The sequence below is a fragment of the Squalius cephalus genome (assembly GCF_949319135.1).
Source record: "Squalius cephalus genome assembly, chromosome: 2".
Classification (NCBI taxonomy): Eukaryota; Metazoa; Chordata; class Actinopteri; order Cypriniformes; family Leuciscidae; genus Squalius; species Squalius cephalus.
Genome location: NC_137123.1, coordinates 20,766,495 through 20,791,313, shown reverse-complemented (window position 1 = coordinate 20,791,313; position 24,819 = coordinate 20,766,495). Strand labels below are relative to the sequence as shown.

Genomic DNA, 24,819 nt, shown 5'->3' with positions numbered 1-24,819 from the left:
CAGGCTATGTCTACAGCAAAATAAGACAGATAAATACTGATTAATTATTGTTTATTTTTTTTATTTTTTTGCAGTAAACTTGAGGTTGCTACAATTATTATTATCATTAAAGTTACCAAAGAAAAAAGAGAACAGACCTCTAATAGCATAACTTCAGTTGTTTTCTTCAACTAAATAGAGAAATATTCAAATAATCGTGGTGTATGAAAGTTTACGTCCTGCAAAGTTTAATTCAGCCTTCTGCTTTTAAGCAGCCCGATTTATTCTTCAGGCAATACGCGGATAAGCAAAATGCACATTCATTGCATGTCTTGTTCAGAACACACCTCAATTCAACTGATTCTTAATCTGTTTGAACAGAAATTCTATCAGACGGCATTCATTTCGACGCTAACAGAAAAGACAAGGCAAACATCCCACTTCCAAGCCCTTTCAGCCCAGACTGCCGCATGACATCGTATAATTCCCAATAATTATTCAAGAACCACAGGTCCTTTTCACTTCTTAATCTGCTCATCTTTTGATAGAGGGAGCGAAATCTCATCAAAACCAGCATCGGATCTCTCTGACACGTCTGCGGATCACCATCACAGCATGGCATTTGGCGTTCTCAAAGAAAGGCTTTCCATGATATATTCATCTGCACTGAATAATGTGCTCTTGGGGAGACTGATACCAATGGTTTCTGTGGACCTTTTCCATTCTGTTCAGGTTTTTAAACGCAAGTTTTTCTTAAAGATTGGCACTTTCACTGTGTTTTGTTTGCCCGGTTGCTCGTTTTCTGACATTCGAGCAAGTTCTCATTGGCAGCGTCGAGACAAAGAGCAGATAAACTATTGTTTGAGTTGAGTCATTACATTTGTGTTCTCACTTTTCTGCAAAACAATGAAATGTTGACAATTTAAGACAGGACAGAGAATAAGAAGGACTTTTTAATGTTACACATTTCAAAAACACATCTTCCTGGTAAGAAATGGCAATAGAAAACATTCAAATGTAACCAGTTATTTCAAGTGAGGCAAAGACTACAGACAAGGCATGCTTTTAAAGCATTAGTTCACCCAAAAAATGTACTAGCCGTCAAAAACCCGAGTGACTTTCTTTGTTCAAAAAATTTGAAGAATTGAGATTGCATTGAAGGGGGACTGAGGCATTCAAGCTTAAAACAAAGGGTATATATACTTTCACTGTAAAGTAGAGAAAGAGCTCTGGTCTGGCCCTGTGAATTAGTTAAAATAAGGGTTATTTATACAACTTTTGCAACTTTAATTTAAAAAGCTGCTGATGCACTTCTTTGAGAAAGCAGGTTCTTACAGCATGTGGGCTCAATAAAGCACTTTTAAACTGCAGTCCAGCTATGAATTCATAGAAGTGTATACAGAGACACAAAAAGTGTGTGTGCTAAATATACAAGCCTGTAGTTTAAACTGATGTGTCCTTTCTTTCAAAAGTGAGATCTAATTACTGAGGCTGAGGTCTAACACTGTCAGCTTTCTCACTTCATGAAAAACGGAACTTGGGAGTTTAATCGTGTTTAAAACTAGCCTATACCTCCAGACACCTTGTATTCACTCCACCCCCGGTCTAATATCTACATCACTGGATATGTCTCTAGGTTTGCTGCAATCGAACTGACAGAAGCCATTAATCTCGTAATTAAGCTCCTGCATTTCATATGAACGTACAAATGGATTTCGGAGTTATTGGTGTTTAATTGCATGGTTGCGATTCTGCATTTCATCACATACTATTCTGGGATTTGTTGCGTTGAATAAAATGTTTGCCCTTTAAACAAGCATACATTGTTAAAAATGAAAAGTTATTGGAGTATGTTTTATAAAAAAACTATATAAAAAGTCTTTCTACTTAAAAATGTTACATTTAATTCAATGTGTTACTTGTGTAACGTGCCTTGTTTCAGGCAACTTATAGGGTACGTTTACATGACAACGATGTACTAAAAACTGGAAAAGTTTTTTCCTTTGCGTACAGACGACAATCCCCGTTCACACAGATCTTCGGAAACAATTAAAATTGCTGTATTATTCATGCCAGACCAGTAGTTGGCGATGTCACTGTGTAAAGAAACACTATGCACTAATTGACTGAACACGTAATACGCATGACGTTTTCACAAATTCACGTTTTTGTAGTTTACACGGTTACATGGAAACTTGCAATTTGAAACCCGTCTTCAAAAGTTACTGAATTGAGCACGTCTTCTTGCACTTGATCAGACAAAGTCACGCAAAATGATGTCAGAAAATAGCGAGTAGTAAATATAGTCAGTTATGTCTTAACTAGGGCTGCACGATATGAGGAAAAGCTGCGATGTGCGATAACATTGTTTAATATTGCGATGACGATATGACTTGCGATAAATATTCAAATGTGAATGTTAGCTATACTGTTCCCATGTCTGCTTTAAAGGGGGGGTGAAATGCTATTTCATGCATACTGAGTTTTTTACACTGTTAAAGAGTTGGATTCCCATGCTAAACATGGACAAAGTTTCAAAAATTAAATTGTACGTTTGAAGGAGTATTTCTGTGCCAAAAATTGTCCTTCCGGTTTGTCACAAGTTTCGGAAAGTTTTTTTCGAGTATGGGTATGTGTGACGTCAGATGTAACGGAATTTCCTTATATGGGTCCTAAGGGCACTTCTCCGGTAAGATCGCGCGCGCGCACGCACTCGTAGACCAGAGCAAGAGAGCGAAAGCAGTTCGCCATCAAAGCGCCCTGCTTTTGGGAAGCCAATGTCACCAAAGAAGTGTGTTTTTGGTTGCCAGGGCAAGACAACCCTGCACAGATTCCCAAAGAACCCGGCGTTAAGGCACCAGTGGATGGAGTTTGTTTTTCCTGAGCATAAACGGAGTTGTGTAGACTGTTTGTTCCCTGCATTTCGACGATGATTGTTTTATAAACAAAGCCCAGATCGACGGATTTGCAGATCGTCTAATGCTTAAGGATCGAGCAGTCACAATGATAAAGGTTCGGTGAGTAAAACTGCTTCTATTGTCTCTGTGTGTTGTTACTAGCTCGGCGCGTTAGCACAGCTTTAGCGATCGCCCACACGGCCCGCCTCCAGCCGCTCGTTTTTTTCCGGAAAGACTCGGTACAGCCTGTCTTTCTTTTATAAATATAATAAAACTAAAGACTTTTTGGAGATATGAAGGATGCAATACTACTCCATAGGTACTCAAGATTAACAGGAGATTGAGTGAAAATGAGCATTTCACCCCCCCTTTAATAGGTTCTTTGCGTGTTAGGTCAAACGTTTATTCGTTTGCGAGTGAGCGAGTGTGTGTGTGAGAGTGAGTGAGTGAGAGTGAGTGAGTGAGTGAGTGAGCGAGGGACAGTGAGTGTGTGTGTGTGTGTGTGTGTGTGTGTGTGTGTGTGTGTGTGTGTGTGTGTGTGTGTGTGTGTGTGTGCGCGATGAAAATTCGATGTATCGTTCAGCCCTAGTCTTAACAGTTGAGAAAGTAAACGCATGTGTACAGTATCAGTATATTAGATCCGTGCATTCACTCTTAAAGTGACAGCAGCCTAATAATCCTTGTTAATCAAAACAACAAAAAGATCAAGTAAAAGCAATCACTGCTCTTGACTGAATAACTTTTGTAACTTTAATAAGGATTAATTAACAAGGATGTTTAATTTACAGTGAAGTATATGCAATGTTATTTTACATTTGCTTACTTTATTACATTTCTGTAACTGAAAATCACTTAGACAAGTCAACAACTGCTCTTTGAGATCACAAGGGAAATGCTTTGAATTTACTTATTGAAAAATGCAGATTTTCCCTAGTGATCACAGAGAGCAAACCTCAGGTTTTGCACAAAGATAAGACATTTTTATTTAATTTTCCACTCAAATTGTTATACTGATTATTTATTCACACTGTGTTTTCATGATCAATCATCTCTATCACTAATTGAGCATTAATATCCAGCTCTAATATTAGCAAGAACACAATCTAGCTTACTAACAGTCATAGAACAATATAAAACAAACATCTTTTGACAGATTTGTTGTGTGGAGTTAAACTATCTGATAGACTTTAATCACAGAACTAAACACAACAGAAACGACTAAGAGAATCACAGGTATCAAGGCCGAAGTACAGGGAAATGGTGTAAGAATGAGTCACAGTGAGGCAAAATCACAGGAGAAATCAAACCAACGCAACTCGCTCGCTTGTCCTCATCAGCACCGTCAAAGAGAGACTGGGACAAAGATCTGCCTTTATCTGCCAATCACAAACACATCTAATCTAATACACAATCCAGTCCATACAAAGGTGTTTGTGTATACTTGTATTCATTATTTATTCATGACAAATATTTCAGTGTCGTATGGTACTCATACAATATGCAGCTTCATATGATAATCTCTTCAACTGTTGGAAAATACAATCTCGTTTGTATTCAATGGCATTCGTAAGTGTAGAGTACATGTATATTTTTTGGTTTGTTTTGATACACAATGAAATGTACACAATCGTTCAAAAGTTTGGGGTCGGAAAGAATTATTTACATTTTTTTTTAACATTTTTGAAAAAAGTCTCTTATGCTTACCAGGGCAGCATTTATTTGATCACAAATACGAGGAAAAACTGTAATATTATGAAAGTTTTCTGTTTGAATATAAAAACAGTAATATTGTGAGTTTTCAACTTGAATATATTTTAAAATGTATTTTATTCCTGTGATGCAAAGCTGAATTTCAGTCGTCAGTGTCACATGATCCTTCGGAAATCATTCTAATATGATGATTTGCTGCTCAAGAAGCATTTCTCATTATTGTCAATGTTGAAAACAGTTTATTTTTTTGTGGAAACATTTCAAAAGAGCAACTTTAATTTGAAATATAGATATTTTGTAACATTATAAATGTATTTAGTCACTTTTGATCAATTTAATGCATCCTTGCTAAATAAAAGTCTTACCACCAAATATTATCAATGCACTGTACAGAGATCATCGAAAATGCATGTCTTTTTACACATGCATAACTTCATGAATCCCCAGGAACTGCCAGAATCTTTGTGAAATTCACAAATACAACATTCTGTGAACCTCAAAACATTCATAAAGCAACAAGCAATTAAAGCTATTCTCTTCAATGCTAATCTGAGTTGTATGCCTTGTAATGACATAGACTGGTTTGCCAAAAGTAAAACATTAGTCACACTTAAGCGGCAACCTTAATCTCTACAGCTGCAAGCATGGTTCTCTAAGCAACATGTAAAACTTAAATAAATAAATAGCATTTCCAACTTTCCTCCTCATTTTCCTTCCTCCAATGCAAGGTTCATATCTGCTCAATATCCGAGCCTGTGTATGACAGGCACACATTGCACGCTGCATAATGGCAGTTACCAGTGCTTAGACCTCGAAGCATTTGATTTATGAATGCACCAAGTTTTCTGTATACACTCCACATACAGTGTCACTCCAGCTCTGATGCTGTTCTGAGGCTAAACTGTGACTGCAGAGCCCCTTAATGACCCACATTCAGTGTAATCAAATTAACTGTATTTATCGTGGGCCATTTTCATTCGTCTCCCTGAAGTCGAGCATTAATATTTCCTGAAACTCTGCCTTACCAAAACCATCATTTTATTCTTTTATTAAATTTAGAAATCTTTAATAACTTTCAGCGCCTCGCAACAAATGATGTTGCAGTTTCCGAATTCGGCAACATGTTCATGCTATATCCATGCTGAGGCAGAAACCATGGACATATAGGTGAGAGTTTTGGCACATTTGGACATTAGATGCTGCGAATATGTTGCTATCATAGTTTTAAGTGTCTATCCGAAATGCACATGTACTATATACATGCATGACTGCATGGTGCTATTAAAAGAGTTTTGAAAATTAAAGGTATAATATTGGTTTAGGAATGTTAAGAAAATCTCTGTACCAGAATTCATCTTTGCCAAAAAAGAAGCGAGCATGTAAGTCACTCCTCCGCATGTTTTAAGTGGAAGGTTCAAGCTGAAAGTCTTGCAACAAGTTTCCTTCTTGGTTACGGTTACTGGTGGTCGTTCATATAAACTTTTCTTTATAAATGAGCCTTTAAAAGACCTTTTGAATGTTTGCAGTTTCCAGAAAGCTGCTATGACAGAATTAAATCTTCGGTCAACTTTAATCTCTGCATTGGAATCATCAATTCTTGATGGATGTCAGACTAGTGCTTAAAGTCAGCATGAAATGGAAGTCTTTTACTCTCCATTTTGATGTATATTTGAGTAAAACAGCTTCTCAAACAAGTAAATAAACCACTTTAGTTTAGGTTCAAATTCTTACTATTAACTAGGATATAGGCTGTTTATTAATACTTATAAAGCACATATTAATGGCTGCATGACCATAATCTACATCCATGAATCCACCCAATAGCTAAACTTAACAACTACCTTACTAGCTATTAATAAGTAGTGATTAGGAGTTTGTTGAGGCAAAAGTCAGTTAATAGTTAGTCGCATGTGTCCGAAGCATAAATCTGGTTTCAGAAAGGAAAATGAATAACACATTCTACCGAGGCCCTAAAGGGACATGGTAAGGCTTGCTGCAGTAGTCGTTACATTACATTACATCAGATTTCAGTTATGAAGATAGTAAGGAGAGATGACTGACAGGACGATGGCAGAGGATTTGGTGCACAACAGATCCTGAGCATCATTGACATTGACGTCTTATCTTGTGAAATGAGTGGTCACTACCGCTGCTATACACAGAGTACACGAGATCGCGAATTAGAAAGTGAAAGTAAAACGCGAGTGTGCATTCAAAAGTGATTTCAATACCCCGCATATTAATTGCGGCTTCATGATGCCAGCAAAATATATACAATATAATTACCCATATAATTGCGTGAAAACGCAAAAGCATTGAAATGTTTCATTTCCTTTCCGAACATATTGAGAATTGGACCCTAATCTAAAGTATGACCAGAAAAAAATGTAGGGCAGGACTTGATTTGATTGATTGGATTGTTGTGGTTTGCTATTGGTTGATCTCATGTGAGTGACAGGTTGATCCCGCCCTCACGCCAGTAAACACATCATCAGAGAAGAGAAAAGATGAGCTGCAAGAGGGGGGTATTTTAATTAAAGATTACAAGGGCACATCATTTAAAAAAATAAAAAAATAATGATGTGTACGGATAAATTATGCATAATAAATTCTGCAATATTAATGTTTTTTTATTTCATGTTAACTTTAATTCATTAGCAAACACCAGTAAATGCCTTGAGCGGTCCTCCCTACGATCTCTTGTTATTGCCAATGTTCTTATTATAGCACGGTATAAATAAAGAGAATTAAACATGAATGATAGACTTTCAGAGACTGAACCTGAATAATCATGTGGCGTTGCCCTGTATGAACAACACGTCACACTGGTGTCTCGTCTCGCTAAGCATATGGTATCGCAACTGTGATGGCTTCGGGAAGTTGTGATCTTGTTCATGCGGTGAACCACAGCAAGCATCAACAAAAATGCCTGAGGAAGTAAAAACAGCTTGTTTCAGCCTGATAAATTCCAGCAGAAGTTTCTAACGTTGCTGCTGTTGATTGATAATCAACAAAAACCAACAACAGCATAGACATTTTGTCGTTGACTCTGTAACACATGCACGACAGATGGAGTGTAGAAGTAGGCTGATGTATGCGAAGATTTCGAAGATTTTTTTCTGTATACAATATCAAAACTCATCAGAATTGTAAACATTTGGTGACACTTTCACCGTTCAGAGGTTTTGGGTCAGTAAATTAATACTTTTACTCAGCAAGGACACCTTTAATTGATCAATAGTTAAAGAGAAATGTATAATGTTGCAAAAGGTTTCTATTCCAAATAAATTATTTCTATTCATCAAAGAATCCTGAATGCAAAAGTATTAAGCAGCACAACTGTTTTCAACATTGATAATAATCAGAAATGTTTCTTGAGCATCAAATCATCATATTAGAGTGATTTCTGAAGGATCATGTGACACTGAAGACTGGAGTAACAATGCTGAAAATACAGCTTTACATTTTAGAGAATACAGTTATTTTAATTTGCAATAATATTCCACAACAGTTTTTACAGTATTTTTGATAATTAATTAATTAGACAAACAAAAAAACAAACAAAAAAAAACTTTTGAACAGGTATTCTTATTAATGGTTGATAATAAAATTATATTTTGTCTAAATAAATGAAAATATCTTTAATCAGTCATTTTAAATATTAGTTTAGTTTAAGAGTTTAGTGGTAACACTTTACAATAAGGTCTCATTTATTAAAATTAGTGAATGTATTAACTAACAAGATCTAACAATAAGACATACGTTTGTTACAGTTTTTATTCATCTTTTTTAAGATTAGTTAAAAAAAATACAGCTGCATGTTAGTTCACAGTGCATTAACAAATACAACTTTTGATTTTAGTAATGTATTAGTATGTTAAACTTATTAGTTTATGTTAAAGCTACACTGTGTGATTTTTACCCCCATCTAGCGGTGAAATTGTATATGACTACCCAATGAATTTTAGTTTCTGTTCCTCTCAATTCCGAGGGCGTTTTAACTCCTACGGTGGCCGTATTATTCCAAGATTAACATGGCTTCCAGTTATCGACTTCGTCCATGACAATAATAAACAATACGTCTAAAATGAATAAAACTACAGGACAGATGTCAGGAGGTAAACGTCACCCTTGGAATCGGCTATCCCAGCATAATCAGATTAGGCTAACGTTACAATGTGTACAAAGTAAAAGCAATTAAAAATAACTAAAACGTACAGTGTCCTTTTTTTATATATAGCTTAAAAAATTGCGCCTTTAAAACTATTCATTACCTGTGATCCGTCGCAGCACAGATTTATGTTACAAGGTAAACAATACTTTTTCACCATTGACGCGAGGATGAAGTTATACTAGAGGTCGTTCTGGCGTTATGCACAACCATGCTATAGTTAGACAAGCAACTATAAAACTTCGAATTTACACAAATGAATTACAACAGGCTGAATTACCTGTCGAGAAGAAAGCAGGCAACCTCGGCGTCCGTTTTAAAATCTTTTCTCCTCATGAGCTCTTTCCATCTGGGAAAAGTTACTCCAATATTGACTATGGTCTTGCTGATTTGTCTGTCGCGTTGACGTTTTAATTCTCTCTTTCAAATGTGATTACGCACGCACACACACACACACACACACACACACCGCACTATCTTTCAAATCTGCCGGCACTCGCGAGCTCGCGAGTAATCTCCCCCTCACGGTGTCACTGAGTGAAAAACGCAAAAGGCGAAGCTTGAATTTACAGGCATGTCCCTCTTTGGCTAATGTAGTTTCAAGATGGAGGGGCAACATGGCGACCGGCATTCGAACCCCTTACCCGTATGTACTTTCAATGGCAGATTATAAACTTAAAAGAATACTTTATTACTTGAAAGAAGTAAATATACATTAATGAGCACATATATTTTAGAAAGAAGTAAGTGTTTTTTGCTAAGAATCAACTAAAAAAGTTACACAGTGTAGCTTTAACTAATGTTAACTAATGAAACCTTATTGTAAAGTGTTACCAGTTTAGTTAAAGCTGCAGTCGGCAAGTCTGGCAGATTGGGTCGACTTAGCCAAAATTTTGAATGTTTACAACTCTCATGCCCCTCCCCCACTACCAACGAGCACCCTCCCATAGAGGTCGTGTTCGTCAGTGCGCATGTACCTGATTTTCTTTGAATGCGCGCGTCTCTTCAGCATCGATCAACACCACGGACTCGGAGGTAGGCTGCCCTGGCTAATCTATCCATAGATAGCAATAACCGAGGAATTGGAAGCTTGTTAGTAGATTTTCTCTCCGCAATCACACTTCATACAATCTTCAGGCGAACTTCAGGCGTGTCGTGTGCATGTGATATTGTAACGTGCGCGTCTGACTGCGCGAGGGAGAGGGGATCTGTGGCGTGTGCACGACCTGTGATTGACAGTCAGATCTCACACCCCCCTGCGCTGATTGGACCCGATGATCCGGGAGCGGTGGGTTTTTGCAAAACAAATAACACGCTCCAGGTGGAGTTAGAAGCCAAGCGGCAACCTCCCCGTCTCTCTCTTGAAACCAACACGGAAGTGAGTTAAACTGCAATTCGTTGACTGGCCGCTTGAGGCTGTTGTCAGAAGTGAGTCAAATCTGTATCTCCCCCATTTTAAAATTAACTTTACAGCAGAAAAAAACATGTTTACAGCCTGGTGTCTGTATGTGGCTTTGGTCTATACAGCTAATTTTGCCCTTCATTACAACTGTGAGGGGGGTGAATTTTTTTATAACTCTTCCGTTTAGTTGATTAATATTTAAAGTTCTGCAAGGGTGTGGCCACTTGAGTGACAGGTGGATTGCCGCTGATGTCAATGCTAGCCGTTTGTCTGCTGTTACTAGCCGTCAGTTCACCTCAGCAAATTTTAGCTGCTGAACTTGCCACCTCTGCAGTGTTTTGTGCTTTTTTTCGGGATTATTTCATACAATTTAAAACACCCATTACTTCGCCCACGGCTTTGGGTTCCGTCGTTGTCGTCGAGTATCATTCGAGAGAACAACCAGCGCTGTATTTCAGTTGTTTTCCTCTGTGAACATGCACTAATGGATGTCTGACAATTTCGTTGCTTTTTGGAGTTATCAGATTTAAAAACGTCAATAAAGGCTTGTTCGTTCTGCTCTCACGGACAGATGGATTATAATATGCTTATGTACCGTCAGATGAAATCCTGCAGGCGTCGGCGCTTTCTCCGTCCATGCAATAACGTTAAATGCACATCCTTGAATGAGCGCGGATTTTCTAGCGCATTTACTTGAACTTCATAGGCAATATATCTATGGAGAGGTGGCCAAAATCAGAATTTAAAATGGACTGAATAAGCTCTCTACGAACTTGACGAGCGATGCCGCGCTGACGGACCATAGACTATAAAAAAAGAGTGACTGACATGTATGCACATAAATCACTGTCTCACACACACACTCTCAGAGTAATATTAAGTTACTGCATAATACATTTTCAACTAGCAGAATAGTACAGAATCACGATACACAGTCTCACTTGTAGCCATGTCTTTTAACTATTATAATATTTCGAAGGGCAAAAATAGGAACTTTTAATTGAGCTCCTCAGCTCCACTCACGCCCCGCCTCTTTGCCCATTTTCTGTTATCCGGGAGTGACGCAAGGCCAAGATGGTGACGGCCGGCTCCGCCCACTTTAGGCTTCAAAAATGCTCTTCAGAAACCTACGGGTGACGTCACGGACACTACGTCCATATTTTTTTACAGTCTATGTTAGAAGCTCGGGTTTTTTTCTAAAACCACCTTATTTATGTTGTTCTGTCGGATTATAGTGTCGATTTCACTGAATATGATCAAAAAAATGTTGCCGACGGCAGCTTTAACATTTATCTCTTAGTAAATTGTTAGTTTTTAAAGATTTACTTTAAATAACAATAAAGGTAATTTACTGTAAATGTAAAAAATGGGGACACTTAGATATCCAACATCAACTGATACCAGTAAATGGTACATTTAAAAAAAAAAAAAAAAAAAAAAAAAACCTAATATCCAGTGATAACTGTCATCAGCATAAGCCTATAACATATCATGCATCCCTCTCAATGCATCTAAAAAAAGAAAGAAAAGAGTGCAATACACAGCAGCTTGACTCTTTTTTTCACCCTCTAGCCCAGTAATTTTGATTTGCTTCAGATCAATCTCGAGCACTCTGGTCTCAAGGATCAAACATGATGGGAATTGGCTGGAGGTGAGAACCTCCCCTCTCAGTATTCCACTGTCTCTCCGTACCTCACCTTTTTTTTCCCAAATGACTTTCTGACAGAGGAATACAGTAATAGGCCTCTCCATTTGAACTAAACAGCCTCCTCAGCAGCAGAAGATGCCCTGGGGCAGTGGGAAAGCACACGGAAATCTCATTAGGCACAATATCATACCTTTTTCTACAGGGTCCTGTCACGGAGCCGGTGAGTTCAGGCACGGGGAGTCTTAAAGGACAGCAGTCGGAGCCGAAGAGCACCTTAAAGGAGCACGCCACACTAGATGTGCCTTTCTCCTCTGATGCTTTAATACGAAAGCTGCAGGGCTGCAAATTTAATACTTGTGTGGAAAGGATAGAGAAAGAGTAGTAAAAAGAGAAGTAGAAAACTGCACGAACCAGCAATATTGAACCGTCCCAGGTGGGGAGCCAACACTTGCATACCAGGCACATATAAACACAAGCTTCCCCACAGATAAAAATAGATAACTTCAAACAAACTTACACTCATTGAACACTAGAGGCTTACTATGGGAAATGATTTCACTTTGCTCCTGAGAAAACACTCGCAGCATTTTCAAACAAATCTTCATTAAAATGGAACGGAGTTAGGAAGTCTACGGAAAGTTCCACTCGAGTGTGTGCAACGCCAGGGCTGGGGCTGGGAGGAACTCGGAGCCGTTTGTCAAGAAACATTTGATTAGGTTTGCCGCAGACTGCCGTGGGCTGCCGGCGGATGGCTTCGTGCTTACCAGTCAATAAACGCCTAGAGAACTGCTTCTCACTTTCAGTGAGATTTACTGCAAAATTCAAATAAAAAAAAAGAAATAAAATAATTAGTTGTCGATATGCACCAATCCATATCATTTGGTTGCTTTCGCAGCCTCTTATGTAAGGAATATTTATGAAGGAGAGATCGGGGCAAGTTGTCACAAGAAAAGCTGTCATCTCAGTAACTACAAGATTTTTATTCTATCCATCTATCTATCTATCGCTAGGACAATGTATTTTTATACAGTTTATTAATTACATTATTTGTAGGCCAAAAGTATTTTTGGATATTACATACATTTTCTGTTCCATTATTTTGTAATGAAAGCCTCCTTTGTGTTTTTCAATTGGTTGGTGTTCATAATTGATCCACTTTCTAAATATGATTGAATAGACTGCTCAATGACGTGTTCCCAAAGTGTCTGAAAAAGTTGTTTGATAATTTTTTTTTAATCCTTGCCAATAACAGTAGAAATTTTAGCAGCTTTGAAGCCAAGAATTTAAGTCTTTATACATAAAACTTTTTTTTAAGCCCTGGTCTGCATAATCTCATGTTAATTATGTTGGTTTAATCACTGAAATAAAATAAAATAAAATAAAACTTCAAAGACACTAATAAAAGAACTAAACACAAAATTAATATTATCACGTAATTAAAATCTATCTATCTATCTATCTATCTATCTATCTATCTATCTATCTATCTATCTATCTATCTATCTCAACACATTCTCATACCCAAGACGTCACTTTTTGTCACTTTCAACCATGCTTCAATATCTGACGCTCAAAGCACCCTTTAGCGTCCATATGTGACGCTTCGGTTATGGGTAGGTTTAGGCGTCATGTAACTGACGCTTTCGAAAGCGTCAATATCCGACGCACAAAGCACCCTTAGCGTCAATATGAGACGCTTCGGTTGGGTAGGTTTAGGTCTGTGGTAGGGTTATGCGTCTCATATGGACGCTAAAGGGTGCTTTGAGCGTCAGATATTGAAGCATGGTTGAAAGTGACGTCTTGGGTATGAGAACGGGCTGTCTATCTATCTATATCCCAGTGACTGTTGGGGAGGCCAATCTTTCTAGATGTAATGGGAATCTCTTGTACGACTATCCATTCGCAGAGAAAACAGCAGCATTTTGTGAATTCAGTCTGCAGAACTGGAATTAATGGCAAAACTTTACTGACCCAATAGCATAGAGCCAATCAACAATTTAAAGCATAATTTAGTTAAGTTTGACTTCAGTAATTTCAAAAGCATTTTGGGTGTAGACCAGTGTTATCCTCACAGTTCTTACCCAATTACAAAGTAAGCTACAAAGTAAGTTACACTCACAGGTGCTTATAACAACCCATCCCCAACAATTATGCATTAATTGAACCACTTGAACCACCAAGGTGTAGTCCAAGTATGGTGTCTAGTGTCATCCAAAGTTTTGCTTGCTCTCTGCCAGCCAACTCAAATGTGCAATCTGCTGCTAGTTTTCTATATAACACGTCGGTGCGACTGCCACTGAAGTGGAACAAGTGACACCTTTTTTCACTCTTTTTTTTGTTTCAGACCTAAATGAATAGGCATCTTTGTTTAAATTGAGCACAGTAGCACAGTCGCTGGCTTTGATTCCAGAATTCATCCCTTCACATTATCAATACAGTATGTCTTAATACAATCCTGTAATCATCTGCACGCTTTCGACTAGCAAACATCCACATTACACTGCATCCATTGCAAAACTCTTGTTGTTCTCCAAGCTTTGGAACCTCCAAACTAAAAGGCTGTTCTCAGCCTATATGTGCTGCACATTTTTCTTCGCACCCTCAAATGATACTCACAAGCGTCACAACACTTGTTCAAAGCGTCTGGATTACCCACAAGCCTCCACCATCCCTTCCCACACTCCCTTCTGAGGTTATGTAAGATGTTGCTTTTTGAAACATCGTCTGAGCATCTCACTATGCCCGTCCGACAGCTGTGTTGTCAACCACATCCACACTGCTGTTCTAACCTGATTCAGTCAAATCCTGACAGTTAAGAGAGATGTAGACTCCACAACAAGTGGCTGACATGCTAAGCAAATATTTTTCATAGTTTCGTATTCGTGCCTTTCCATGAAATAGCAAGGGGAGATCAGCAATGCCAGGTGTGCCAGCGGATGTGAAGAGCTTTTTCCCTACATGGTGCGTGTCTCCATGGACACCTGGGCAAGTTCATTACGCTTTAAAATACAGGCACAATACTCTGATGTTTACAGCTGAACTTTAATTATAGAAAGCAGCGATTTAGCAAACAGGGAGTTAACCAACATCAATCCTTTATGCAGATGCAAGAAATAAATAATGTTTTTTTTCACCTCTAGGACAGATATTCCCCACCGGAGATTGTGTCATCAAACTGAAATGTTTAAAATAATAAGTTCTCATAGTCATGAAGTCATCATAGTCATCAGTCTGATACTTTCAAGCTATTAAAATGGCCTATATCTATCTATTTAATGGCATCAAAACACTGCTGCTCTATAGCTCAAAACAGACAGCCTGGGGTTCGTTTCCCGATAACACACGAGAATGAACCTCACTGGTTCTTGCTGAAACTCAAACGTGCTGCGTAACACAAGAATGAACCCCATTGGTTCTTGCTGAAGCTCAAAGTGCTGCGTAACACAAGAATGAATCTCATTGGTTCTTGCTGAAGCTCAAATGTGCTGCGTAACACAAGAATAAACCTCATTGGTTCTTGCTGAAACTCAAACGTGCTGCGTAACACAAGAATGAACCCCATTGGTTCTTGCTGAAGCTCAAACGTGCTGCGTAACACGAGGATGAACCTCATTGGTTCTTGCTGAAGCTCAAACGTGCTGCGTAACACGAGGATGAACCTCATTGGTTCTTGCTGAAGCTCAAACGTGCTGCGTAACACAAGAATGAACCTCATTGGTTCTTGCTGAAACTCAAACGTGCTGCGTAACACAAGAATGAACCCCATTGGTTCTTGCTGAAGCTCAAACGTGCTGCGTAACACAAGAATGAACCTCATTGGTTCTTGCTGAAACTCAAACGTGCTGCGTAACACAAGAATGAACCTCATTGGTTCTTGCTGAAGCTCAAACGTGCTGCGTAACACGAGAATGAACCCCATTGGTTCTTGCTGAAGCTCAAAGTGCTGCGTAACACAAGAATGAATCTCATTGGTTCTTGCTGAAGCTCAAACGTGCTGCGTAACACGAGGATGAACCCCATTGGTTCTTGCTGAAGCTCAAAGTGCTGCGTAACACAAGAATGAACCTCATTGGTTCTTGCTGAAGCTCAAACGTGCTGCGTAACACGAGAATGAACCTCATTGGTTCTTGCTGAAGCTCAAACGTGCTGCGTAACACAAGAATGAATCTCATTGGTTCTTGCTGAAGCTCAAACGTGCTGCGTAACACGAGAATGAACCCCATTGGTTCTTGCTGAAGCTCAAAGTGCTGCGTAACACAAGAATGAATCTCATTGGTTCTTGCTGAAGCTCAAACGTGCTGCGTAACACGAGGATGAACCCCATTGGTTCTTGCTGAAGCTCAAAGTGCTGCGTAACACGAGAATGAACCTCATTGGTTCTTGCTGAAGCTCAAACGTGCTGCGTAACACGAGAATGAACCTCATTGGTTCTTGCTGAAGCTCAAACGTGCTGCGTAACACGAGAATGAACCTCATTGGTTCTTGCTGAAGCTCAAACATGCTGCGTAACTCGAGAATGAACCTCATTGGTTCTTGCTGAAGCTCAAACGTGCTGCGTAACATGAGAATGAACCTCATTGGTTCTCACTGAAGCTCAAACATGCTGCGTAACACGAGAATGAACCTCATTGGTTCTTGCTGAAGCTCAAACGTGCTGCATAACATGAGAATGAACCTCATTGGTTCTCACTGAAGCTCAAACGTGCTGCGTAACACGAGAATGAACCTCATTGGTTCTTGCTGAAGCTCAAACGTGCTGCGTAACACGAGGATGAACCCCATTGGTTCTTGCTGAAGCTCAAAGTGCTGCGTAACACGAGAATGAACCTCATTGGTTCTTGCTGAAGCTCAAATGTGCTGCGTAACACGAGAATGAACCTCATTGGTTCTTGCTGAAGCTCAAACGTGCTGCGTAACACGAGAATGAACCTCATTGGTTCTTGCTGAAGCTCAAACATGCTGCGTAACTCGAGAATGAACCTCATTGGTTCTTGCTGAAGCTCAAACGTGCTGCGTAACATGAGAATGAACCTCATTGGTTCTCACTGAAGCTCAAACATGCTGCGTAACACGAGAATGAACCTCATTGGTTCTTGCTGAAGCTCAAACGTGCTGCATAACATGAGAATGAACCTCATTGGTTCTCACTGAAGCTCAAACGTGCTGCGTAACACGAGAATGAACCTCATTGGTTCTTGCTGAAGCTCAAACGTGCTGCGTAACACGAGAATGAACCACTCAACCGCTCAAATCATATGGATTAGTTTTACGACCTCTTTATGACCTTTTTGAAGTGTCAAAGTGGTAGTTGCGTAAACTCAATGGAGGGACAGAAATCTCTAAAATGTAATTAAAAATGCCTTCATTTGTGTTCCGGAGATGAAAAAAAGTCTTGCAGGTTTGGAACGACATGAGGGTGAGTAAATGATGACAGAATTTTCATTTTTGGGTGAACTAACCCTTTAAAGCAGTGTAGTTACTAACAGGTTGCTCGTAGTAGTTAGGCTTTATGAGTTTTATCAGGTTTTTTTTATAAAAAATAAATAAAAGTGGCAAAAGTTGTCAGTGAAAGAATTTGTTTCCATTAATGGAACCAGAGCGGTTAAATTTCTTACCATTTTTCAATTGATGACAGTGGGGAAAAGAAAAAAAAATGGAAACACTGCTCTATTAAAATTATAAATGAGATAAAAATGTGCTCTTACCACAAAAGCCAACAATCATATCAAATGATCATACATTGCACAATTAGCGGATCACATTGTAAGCCATCAGTGTGAGCCATTCTTTCTTTTTCTCCACTGGCTTTCTGTTCAACAGATTTTATTAAAATCTTTCTAATTTGTCAAGTTTCATTTTTTTTTTTCCATATCAACCAAAATCAACAAAGAGTGTAGAAAAGAAGGCATTACTCTCTCTATTAAGGTTGCAGCATTGCAGGCATTCTAACACACACTGCGTGAAGTGAATAGATCTGCTTGCCCAGCCAGTTCTGCCCAAACGTCCTTGACCTCAGAGACAGCCAGCATGAATAGGTATATTATGTTGAAGAGACTGGACTCGATACATTTGAGCCACTCTTTCAGCCCTCTTCCTTCTCCTCCTCTCTTTTTATAGTTTGATTGTTCATGTCCTGATTTATAACAATCAAGCACTGTCTCTGCGATGATGTACTTTAACACCAGCAGGGCTGGCGAGCAGAAACGGGGCCCGTTGATTGCGTCGTACGGTTCACGGACGGGTCTGATGTAACTGTGTGTGAACGCAGTATTTCACACGTGGGAAATCTCATGAGGAAAGGTCTTCAAAGTGACCTGACACTCAAAACACGTTTACTGCACCAATAAAACACTCTAATGGTGAGAAGATAACACCAAGTATGATCTGAGAGGAATATAAATAACTGACACTGTCCAGAAATCACAAATAATCACCTTGAATCACCCACACAAATGGCTTATTATTCAATTCTATCATTATTTCCTCAACCTGATGGAACATAAAATCAGGAACGTATGAAGATCTTTCCATTTAACACACAACTATCAAGCTCCAAAAAAATCACCATCAAATGTATCATAATATTAGTACATCTGTACAGTATATATGCAAAAAAGAAACCGCACATGAAAACCCGCAACACACGGTAGACGCTAAAAATTTGAATTTCGAATATTCGTCGAATAAAAAAAAAACACATTTGAATGCAAAAACCGTGCATTCGAATTGTTGGTGTGTCAAGAGGTACGCGAGACATGCTGATGACGTAACTGACGCGGTTCGTTTTTGTTCGTTATCCGGTATACAGCGTGGTGTGGGTGCGGTTTAATTTGAAAAAATGGCGGGAAAAGGCTACCTGCTGACAAAAACCTTCTCAGATGGTGGCAAAAAATCGTGCAATGACATACTTGACCATACCTGGCTCATCGGTCAGAGCTTTTTGTCAACAAAAAGTGCTCAGCACTCACTGCAGATCAAGTTGACCGTCTGATGTCTTTGACTATCTATATATAGATGTGGAGTGCGTAGTTTGGATTGTTTCTGAATGGCAGTTTGCTGTTTTGTGTCCATGTAGTAACGAACATTACGCTGTCTGTTGAAGAGTTTTCTCTAAGTTTTCTCAGGTTACTGATGCACTTAGTTTTATGCACTATTGTAACCCAATTTTCCTTGCATTTATATTAAGGAAATTATATTTTATTTAACAACAATTGTTTCAAAAGTCATTTCATTTCAATAAAAGATGTGACGCACGATTTGGTTTATATTTGCTTAATGCACTCGCTTGCGCCCTCTTGTGGGCATAGGAGACAATACAGTACTTTTTTCCTCTAACATTAAGTATTGCATTTAGAATTTGAATATAATTCGAATTTTGCTAATATTTAAGAAATAAATTTGAATTTAGCTTCTCGGCCATTTTGACAGGACTAGTAGACGTGTGTTTGTGCAGTGCAGATCGGCTCTGTATGACGTGACAGAAAACTAGTTGTCCAGTCCAGCTCCGTTCACAAAGTGCAGGTTTTCCGAGAACGCGGTCACGAGTCCTGAAAATGTACGAGTGTGAGTTCGGTTACAGAATGCGGTTGAATCTAAACTGCGTGTGAACGTAACCATAATAAGAACTCAAATACAGACTTGAACCGTATTCTGCTGCTGTACAAACTGCCGTACAAAACAAGCTGCATCAAGTTTCTTCAAAAGTTTTACTTCTGGGCTGTACAGAAAGGGGGGAAAAGCATGTTGAGTAAATAATGACGGAATGTAGGGTGAAACATTCCTTTAAAATGGTGCCAAAGTGAATAATTGATCGCAATATTCAAGAAATCACTTTTTCGTTTCAGTTTTTGAGCGCCTGCCATCGCCGCGGTGCTCCAGTTTTCATTCCGAGCTATCCGGCTTTCAACACATTTTGTCATTCAAATGTTTTACTGCATATTTCCCTATGCTCTTTGTTCATCCGTTTGCATCTGGGCCCGTATTCCTCCCTTCCGTTTGCTGCAGTACCATCTGCTCGGAGAAGAGTGGTACCTGGACTGGCACGGCTTTGCAGGATGCAGTTGCCTGCCAACCCTGGCTTGGATTGCCTGTGGATGTGCCAGCCGGGGTCCAAGAAGCATGAGCCTGACTGGTGTGAAGTTAGAAGCATGGTAACCAGCAGGGGAAGAGGAAGTATTGCCCATTTGCATCAAACCAAGGTGTAGTGGAGGGCACAGGCGGTGATTTTCAGATGCAGGTTTGGGACACTGATGGCTGTACCGTACATGTAAGGTGATAATTAATGCATGGGTTGACAGCATTAGTTAACAGCATGATATTTTTGTTGGGTTGCTGGGTTAGCATACACTCAATTTGTTCACTTATTCATCTGCATGTCTCATTTATGTTCTTGCTTAGAAAAGCCTATTTATATTTTGTGCAATATTTGCAAAGACTTAAAAAAAAAAAAAAAACATTTAAACATGATATACTATGCCGTGATGTATTACCACTCAAAAGTTTAGGGTATAATTTTTTGTTTAGTTCTTAAAGTTTACCTTTTATTATTAACTCTTTCCCCACCCTTGCCATTTTCCATCATTTATGACACAACGCTTGTCCGCTATTCACGAAATTCTATTTTTCACTGTTATACGGTAGGGGGCGCTATTACGCATCTTCTGAAAGAGTACCGAATCTTCCAATCTAAGGGTACGTTTACACGACAACGATGTGCTTAAAACTGAGAATTTTTTCCTTCGAGTTTTCCGCATACAGACGACATCACTGTCAAAACGATCCCCATTCGCACGGATCTGTGAAAACGACTAAAAACGCTGTATTCTCAAAGAAAAAGAAGCAGAAACTTGCAATAAAAGCATTGCTTATGCACATGTAAAATAACATGATCATCAAACATTAAACAGCATATAAATCAAAACTTCCTATAGCGTTACCGAATGAAATGTCGACCCAGGAATAGGTACAGAACTGTGCAAGCTTTGGGGGTGTTGAGGGACCCGATCTACTTGATGTATGTTTTGATCGGGATATTCATACATCAAAATATTCTGGGGGCCATTACGTTTTCCTAAAAAAAAGAACCCTGAAAAAAAGTGTCTATATATATATATATATATATATATATATATATATATATATATATATATATATATACTGTATATATATATATATGTGTGTGTGTATGCGCGTGTGTGTGATGCATGGCAACTACGAGCTTGAGAATGTTTGGAATGTCATCATTTTTGCAATTTGCTGCCATTCTGAACTTGAAATCTCCATATTATTCTAGGAAGCGGTCCTTGTCTTGTGAATTTAATCAGTGCTGCATATTTCTGTGCTCAAGTTTTTTACAGCTTAACATCCATACTGAAAAATCAATGTACATACAGATGGACTCCAGTTGGGATGCTGCCCATTCATTTAACTCGAGCAATATCTAGCAATTTTTCTAGCCCACATTATTGAGTCTAAGCCTAAAGCCAGTGTCAGAGAAAAAAAGATAAAGAAAGTTTCAGACAACTTAGCTCAAGATTATAAAATTACAGTCAAGCACAAGAATTACATTACACCAAAGGATATTTTATGATGCACTTCATCTAACATGTGATGCCTTATCTATTAGCAAGAACTGAGGACTTTCTGTCCAACTGGCCCAAGGTTTAAAAGGAAATCAAAACTTAAGGACACACAATCGGCGTCGATGCATGTCCTTGAAGTGGTGCGGATTAAAGAAGGATCTGTGGGCTTGAACATTAGAGCAACACCCTGAGAAAACAACCCTTGCGATTTCATTTCAGCATCTCTCAGTGTGAATCCCGACAACACTCATTTCTACAGCCTGGATGACTTTCAAGTCACCAACAGTCTTCCACAATCTCTCCTCCACCTATCAAAGGAATGCCCTGTGATGCCTATTTAACTTAAAAAAATAAATTACTGGAGTATCAGGCAGACCACCTGGTTCAATAAATGATGAATGGGATGAATCGATTAATAATGCATTGGAGCAAGTCTTCTAGTCTGTTTGATTGGCAGTGCTAAGAGACTTAAAAGGGAAGGATATGACACAGCCGGTCACAGGAGTGAAGCTACCCAAAAATATTTATTTGCTCTTTTCCTCCCCCACATCTAACATAAAATAATGCACTGTGTTATATCACTCCAACAAGCCGTGTAACTTTGCGAATAGAATGCGTCTGTTTTCTTCAGCATTGATCCTCTCGATTTCAAGATACAAAGCTCGGAGTGCACAAACTCTAACACAACTCGCTGGACCATGACTGACGCTTGCTTTTATCTCGTCTTTCTTTTTGCTAGTGAGCGGAGACGGATGCGTCCCAACCTTTTAGCGTTCCGACCTCATCTTTGGCCTAAGGGACGTGCGGATAAATCAATTAATCCTGATCTCTTTTGCCAATCCGAACGGCCTGTTCGCTAATGATCTGTGGCCTGTTGCAGTTTAGCGCTTAACCAATTCATCATCTCTCCACCTGCACTTCCCACGCTGCTTTACATATAAATTACAGACCGGCGGAAGAAGAAAAAAAAAACAGGTCGGACAGTGCCATCTTTATTCCCCGGCCCCCTGGTTTCATTTGCAAAAACATTAAGACTGTGGAAATGAAAGCTGATGGAAAGGGAGATGAAGGAGGAGAAGGATGGATACAATTATCAGATGCCTATCATCACTTACCACCGCCTCGGAGTAATTTAAAATCATGTACACCTTCACAACAACATGAAGACACACTTCAAGGCCAGAGCAGACATGAAATGGAAAACCTTGTTACATTTAAATTGTCTGCTAAGCTAGAGAATATAAAGTGCCTAGCATATATTAAAGCAATAAGCCACGGGTCGTGAGCTAAAGTGATTTCATCATGGGTAAAGAGCTTTCTGAAGCACAAGACGAAGCAGGGCTGCCAGAAAACGATTTAACTGTGGTAAAATCACTGTAGCTCATAGACTCAAGTAGCTTATTGCTTTTATAAGACACTGAATATGCTAAATGACACCAATACTAAATGTATTAATATTACTGATCAGAATTAGGGCTGCACGATTCATCCAAATAAAAGCGAAATTGCTATTATCAAATGGCAAACACACACATATATATATGTACTGCATGTTTCAGACACAATTCAGTGTCTCAGAGCGGCTCGGTTCACAGTCTGGGTCATTTTTAACATGCATTTGGTTTTGTTGTTGTATAGTCCTGTTGATATATAATCATAATATTTGGTAAAATTGGCAAATCAGGGGGAAAAACATCACTATTAGGTTTTCCCCCGAAAGTTTCATCCACCCAGAATAGCCGTTCTATAATAAATTAATGAGTATGTTGAGTTCTTATTCATGAACTTCTTATTGATGGCAGCACCATCTTTGATTTTTAACATGAATGAAAGCGAGGCTGTGAGGGATAGACATACATCTCTTCAGTACTGTCATTTAATGTGTTTTTGGATTGTTCTGCGGATGAAACACAGCAAAAATATACTACCAAGAAAGTTTAAGTAGACAAAAAACAAGTGCTGGGCAACGATAGTTGCGATTACTCGCATCCAAAATAAAAGTTTATGTTTATATGTGTGTACTGTGTATAATTATTTTGATTATATAAACACACATATGCATGTACTGTATATATACAGGTATGTATACATCATTTATATTATATATATTCATATTTTATACACACATACGTATATATTTAAGATTTTTTTATTTATATATAAAATATGAATATATATAATATAAATGATGTATACAGGTATGTATACATCATTTATATTATATATATTCATATTTTATATATAAATAAAAAAAATCTTAAATATATACGTATGTGTGTAGTTATATATACAAAATACTTATACACAGTACACACACATATATTATGTTAACACAAACTTTTATTTTGGATGCGATTAATCGCGATTAATTGTTGCCCAGCACTAAAAAAAAACTCATGAGCTGTGGAAAATGATCTAGGAGCTTTTTACAGCGGATGCCATTGAAAACACGGTAAGTCTATCCCTCACAGTCTCGCTTTCATACCTATCATGGCGCTGCTCTGAATAAGGTCTATTATTAAGCACATTTTGGGTATAACTGGGTCCGTAATTTAATTATTAAACAGTTTAGAAGAGGCTGCTGATGAGTGCTTAAGCCGTGTGGAATCATTTCAATTGGTAATGCGTTTGTTTTGAATATAAATGACCGGTGGAGAAGGTAATGTCTCCTAACGGCCATGGAAACGGTGACACGAGGAGGTACTTGATCAAAGCTATGGCTAAGAGGAGCGCAGTCTTTTAGCGCTCTTGAGGGAAGTGAGGTAAACATGTTTGGACATAAGCAGATGCGGCAGGTGCCTCCAGATGTCTTCATCTATCTCCGAAGTGTCTTTTCAAAGACGTCTCACACAGATGGGCCTAGCTTAGTACAGGCACGCACCATACCACAATCTTTCTTTTTTTTTTTCAGAGCTCGCATGAGGTGGTCCGCTACGCCGCTTCTGAACGCAAATCACATTTAACGTCAAGGAAAAAAGAAACAAAAAAATGGGTAATAAGAAATCGACTCAAAACTACTCAGTCAATCAATTCGTACATAGCTTTTTTTAAATGTTTGGTTTGGCAGGCCTCTTCAAAGGAGTTTATTTTTTTTACATTACTTATTTAATATATTCATTTACACCTTCCTTTGATATGCCATACCTTCAAAGAGAGGGAGCTGCATTTTTCCACTACAACTGTTTGATGTTGCTTTCCAGAAAATATGTATTTAGCTTTTTTTTTTTTTTACTGCCGTTGACCAGACATGAATGCTTTGGTGTGGATGTAGCACAGCTGTGCATTGTGCCTGACAACGCCATTTTGCTATCACTTTATTCATATTACAGCACAACTTGAGATATCACATTTACTGCTAGCGGGATAGTTTACATCCTCCTCCCCCCCCCCCCCCTCCCCCCAAAAAAAAATTTACTGTCATTCCAAACTCG

At 38.7% G+C, this 24,819-nt stretch overlaps 1 protein-coding gene across 4 annotated transcripts in view; it reads right to left on the bottom strand.

Annotated features, from left to right (window-relative positions):
* Positions 1–24,819, bottom strand: part of sorcs1 (sortilin-related VPS10 domain containing receptor 1) — a 194,611-nt gene that overhangs the window by 157,749 nt on the left and 12,043 nt on the right. The gene's annotated exons all lie outside the window — the stretch shown is intronic.